The 5,374-nt window shown below is 35.5% G+C and overlaps 1 protein-coding gene and 1 long non-coding RNA gene across 4 annotated transcripts in view; one reads left to right on the forward strand and one right to left on the reverse strand.

The window, feature by feature from the left end:
• The window catches only part of LOC123507936, a 196,909-nt gene that overhangs the window by 178,923 nt on the left and 12,612 nt on the right, over positions 1-5,374 (forward strand). The window lies entirely within an intron of this gene.
• The window catches only part of LOC123507942, a 43,684-nt gene that overhangs the window by 27,997 nt on the left and 10,313 nt on the right, over positions 1-5,374 (reverse strand). The window contains exon 1 of one of the 2 annotated variants that reach the window (XR_006675834.1): positions 3,765-3,779. The exons of the other annotated variant lie outside the window; for it this stretch is intronic. This is a non-coding gene — a long non-coding RNA (uncharacterized LOC123507942). Of the gene's footprint in view, positions 1-3,764; positions 3,780-5,374 lie in introns of those variants that run through there. 2 annotated transcript variants of the gene reach the window in all.

The following is a 5,374-nucleotide window of genomic DNA, read 5'->3' on the forward strand; positions in this document are numbered from 1 at the left end:
TTAATAAATCATGAAGAGAGAGAGAGAGAGAGAGATTGAACATTTGTACATTTAATGTAGTACATTTAGCATTAACTTATTAGCTAACCTATTTATAAGCAAAGCTTTTAAAGCATATAGAAAATATTACATGAATATTGATATGTACAGAATAGAGTATATATTGTATATGTAAAGATGTTAGGATTAAATATAAGTGATATTAGAATGAAAGAAATAAAAAGAATGATAATGATAATTATTAATAATAATAATAATAATCATAATAATGATAATAATAGTAATAATAATAATAATAATAATGATAATGATAATAATAACTAATAATAACAGTAGCAATAATAATAATAATGATAATAATAATGATAATGAATAATAATGATAATAATAATAATAATAATAATAATAATAATAAACTGGATACAGTCACAGTTGGCTTATTCCTCGGAATATATCACAAAGGAGAATGCTGTCAGGTTGTCTGAAAGAATAACCACGGTGTTCAACGACGTTGCCACGTCAAAGGATTAAAGGTGTGTACACAATTATTACATTTTCCCGTATCGTTTCATCGTTGCGTATCACCCATTACTACGCAACAGGGTATTGTACCCACTTGTTGCGTATCTGCGTGCTGTATCATCGTTGCGTGGTGCAACAGTATCATTCAGTTTCTTCCTGACCGTAGCCATGAGTTCAAATGAGCAGTTGGCTGAGGCTGCTTGTATTTTTAATCATGAACATCAAATCAGTAAAAGGAAAAAAAGTCACGGCGTTGGTGGGTGTCTAAACTCTATGCAAGTAGGGAGATGTACTATATATATATATATATATATATATATATATATATATATATATATATATATATATATATATATATATATATATAATTGTATTTATTTATTTTTCTTTTAACTATTTATGTATTCATTGAGGGTGTATATGGACAGGAGTTTTTCTCTCATGCATATCTCATTGAAAGTGATTGCTAAATGAGCACTGACTATTTCCTTAAGATATTCTCCTTATATTTCATCATAGTCTTATATTTTTTTTTAAGCAATGTCATACAGACGCTTAAAATAGAATATAAGAATATCATAAGATATAAGGAGAATATCTTAAGGAAAATAATCAATGCTGAATTAGCTATCACTTTCAATGATGTATTATATAGCACAATCGCGAGCTTCTGTACTCATGGCCATCCACGACAATACTGACCGCGCAACTGGACGATGTCATGCTTCCAGTCCACACGAGGGTTGGTGAGTTGTATATCATTCCTTTGATGTGACGCCAAAAGACCGACAAATGGCGGATCAAGTCCGTTGCGTATCTTTGTATTATATTTTGACACGCAACAGAGGGGTGGCGTAGTGGATAAGGTGATGAGCGTGTGATTGGGCAGACGTCCACGCGTAGGTTCAAATCCCACCACGTACAGCCTTAACCACTTTACCATTTGTCGAGTGGTTTAAAGTTACCTACATGTCACCATGATACCCAGGTTCTAGGTGGTTACACCCAAGATGAACTTGGGTGGTATGGGCCCTAATATGGGTACCACTATAAATAATGAGCAGCGCTTCCTCAATACTCTTCAAGTTTGCCTACAGGCGCTTTAGGACTACGTAAAAAAACAAAATAAATAAAAAAAATTAAAAAACACACACGCTATGCCATCCACACTGCTACGGAACGATGATACGATACGTGTTAAATGCTATTTGTGTCACTTATGGTCTTTCCCTCTCCTTCTCTAACCACCTTGAGGAATAAGTCTTGACAGCACGGGACTCATGTCACAGATTCCGCCCAACACTTCCTTGCGGGTTGACGGCGCTAACATACTTCCCAACAGCTCTCAAGAATCTGGGAGTGTATTTCGATCCCTATATGACTTTTGACTCACACGTAAATAAGATAAGCCGCAAGAATTTTTGCACCATAATTGATATTAATAGAATAAAGGAGAACTTCAGCAAAAGTGCAAGAGTAATAGTCATGCAGTCACTTGCCCTTAGCATCATTAATTATGGTATAAAGGTGTGGGGCACTACCAACAATACACTCATGCACCAAATACAAAAACTGCAAAACTTTGCCGCTAAAGTCGCTGTTGGTGGCGCTGCTTGGCATGAACACGCTACCCCATTCTTGAGAGAGCTTGGGTGGTTAAAAATAAGATAGAAATACATGTTTGAGATGGGAACTTTGATGTTCAGTGTAACCAGGGGAGCTCTCTTAACAGTATATTTCGCATGCCACTAGTTAGCGAAATATTCACTGCTGCCACCAGACAACAACAACAACTATACGTGCCAGTGAATAATACCAGTACAGGGGCGCGCTCCATGCTAGTGGCTGGGCCCACACTGTGGAACAGCCTTCCCAGTGACATCAGAAATGCACCTTCATTACGCTCATTTAAGAAACAGCTGTTCCTCCTCCTTTTTAAGCATCAGTTTAGTAAGTAGTCTATGTTATTAGCTTTTTATTATGTTTGATCCCTGACTATTTTATTTTTAGTTGTTTTGTCATGTTTTATATGTGCTTTTAATTACGACACAGAAATATTTCTTAGCTTTTTAGTCATAATTTTGTCTTGTTTTATTATGTAGTTTTAATTATGACACAGACACATGTCTTAGCCTTTTAGTTATAATTATATTTTATCATGTATTATAATTGATTGTTAAACACGTTTATTTTATCTGTTTAGGGCATCACTGATCTCACAATGTTTGTATGATCGAAGAATAACCATTGTAAAATGGAATAAAGGTTTGATTCTGATTCTGATTCTGATTCTGATTCTGTCCTCCATGAACTACAACAGCATCTGGTGCACATATTTTCATAAGAACAGGGACAACAGAAGAGGGGCAAGAGTGGCTTCGTACATTAACCCCTTCAGTACCATGACGCGTTTCCAAAATTGATTCTGGTTACTATTTGGTGATTTTTTACAGCTTCAAAAAACTTATGTGTGGCAATAAAATAATGAAGACTTTTGCCATTAATCTTCTGACTTCATTGACCTTTCCTAATAACAATAAAATGGCCTAATCTTAAACATCTCAGGGTAAAAATGTGTCCTAGTACTGAAGAGGTTAACATTTTTCTGGATTTACGAGCCAAGGTAGAGTGGAGTTCAGGCACTCGGCCAGTCAGTTACCAGCTGAACGGCGAGACAGCCAGTCTTCCACTAGTGGCTTCTGCCTCAAGATAGAGTTTAGCCATTGCCTTAAGTGGACCAGCCCTAACAGGAGCCATAAGGTATATTTCGTGTGTGCATTGTAAACTAGATTCTTTATTTATTTGGTGTGATAACCTATGTTCAAGTGATTGTTATAGTGATATCTTTACGTGTTAAGGTGTTCATAGCTAAATGAAAGTGTACAGTTTAGTGATTGGGAATATTGTTTAACGTTACAGTTTTGACGTGCAAGAGAAGTTTAGAAGGTGTGAAACGTTAAAAAAAAAAAAAACTCTCTGCTCAGTGTATTACTTGGTGTTGGCTGGGATCCACTACAGGTAGACAGCTGAGAAAAATTCAGTAGATCAAAATTTTTATGAAGAGATCAGATGTTAATGTGAATATAGTTGAGAGAGAGAGAGAGAGAGAGAGAGAGAGAGAGAGAGAGAGAGAGCATAATAAAACAAAGTGGAATTTACACAACATTCGAATTTATCCTACATGGTAATATACACTAGAGATGAATATAAATGTTTGGCTTTAGAAACTCTTCACTCATTACCTGAAAGTCTATCTTCGGCGTGTCCATGTCAGCAACCCACAGCTGTTCATCACGCTCTCGGAAACAGACCCGTAGTGCGTCAACCTTCCTGCGTAAGGCGTGAGGGTAAAGCATTAATCTTACGTGCTACAAGAAACAAATGAAATGCTTCATCAAGTAACAAAATTCTATCCATATAATCTGAATTTTTAATATTTTGCAGAGACTAACCAAAAGCAAATAAGAATTATGAGATATATATATATATATATATATATATATATATATATATATATATATATATATATATATATATATATATATATATATATATATATATATATATATATATATATATATATATATATATATATATATATATATATATATATTTGTTCCACGGAGGGATTTGAGGAGGTATTATGCTGATTTTCCTTGGAATGATTACTGCATCTGTGTAAAGGAATGTTCTCCAGAGGTGATAGTTTTTAGCATGGTGGTTTTCATTCCTCACTTCATTTCTTAACATAAACCTTGGTTTAACATGGCGTGTTCTCGTACTATACATGATAGAAAGGTTGCCCACAAAAGATAATTAAGCCTTCCATCACATGAATCTCATGTGGCTTTTATTTCTACCTTGATCATGAGAAATCTGTTCTCCAACTTGCCAAACACTCCTTCATTAATAGAAATATCAATATCTTTCGAAACCGAACCCCACTCAAGACTTATGGCATCTGGTCAAAAACATTTCCAATAACTTTACGTCTTCACCTTATCTTCTTTTAATTAATCCTGATGGCACCACTGCCATTTCATCTGTCTCTTAAACTTAACTTCTGTCTCAATCCTTTCCATTGGATTATTCTTGGCTTGTTCCTACCTCTCCTCCTTCCTCTGACTATTCCATACCTTCGATTAAGATTCTTCGCACTGATGTTTTTCTTGCTCTATGTGGCCTAAACATTCAAAAGTCTTATGGGCCTGGTATGCTCCACTTATTTAAAAAAAAATCTGCCTCCGTCCTTGCATTTCGCCTTGCTATAATCTTTGAAATCTGTCTATCGAATTTTATCTTTCCTTCTTGATGGAAGTTTGCCTAAATTCAGCTTATTCCTGATCCCTTAAACTAGCGCCATAAATCTTTAATCTCTTTGTCTGTCACTCCACAATCTTCTATCTGATCGCTGTTATGACTTCCTTCAAGACTGCTCAACTGATTATCTTCTGGCTTTCCTTACTTCGTCATCCTCTTTTAGGAGTTTTGATGAAAATTTTGCTGTTGCTTTATACATATCAAACGCTTTTGATAGAATCTAGCACAAAGTTTTAATCTCAAAACTATTCTCTACGGCTTTATCCTTTTCTCTGCAGTGTGAGTTTCCTCTCCGACCGTTCTATTGCAGCCATGATAGACGGTCACTGTTCTTCTCCTAAATCTATTAACAGTGATGTTCAGGGTTCTCTCCTGTCATCCACTCTCATCCTTTGATTCATCAAAGATCTTTTAAACCAAACTTTATGCCCTATCCACTCCTATGTTAATGATACCACCCCAGACTTTTCCACGTCCTTTTAGAGACGACCAACCCTTCAAGAATTAAGCAGATCATGCAGGGACGATACAG

This window comes from Portunus trituberculatus, chromosome 23, assembly GCF_017591435.1.
Source record: "Portunus trituberculatus isolate SZX2019 chromosome 23, ASM1759143v1, whole genome shotgun sequence".
Classification (NCBI taxonomy): Eukaryota; Metazoa; Arthropoda; class Malacostraca; order Decapoda; family Portunidae; genus Portunus; species Portunus trituberculatus.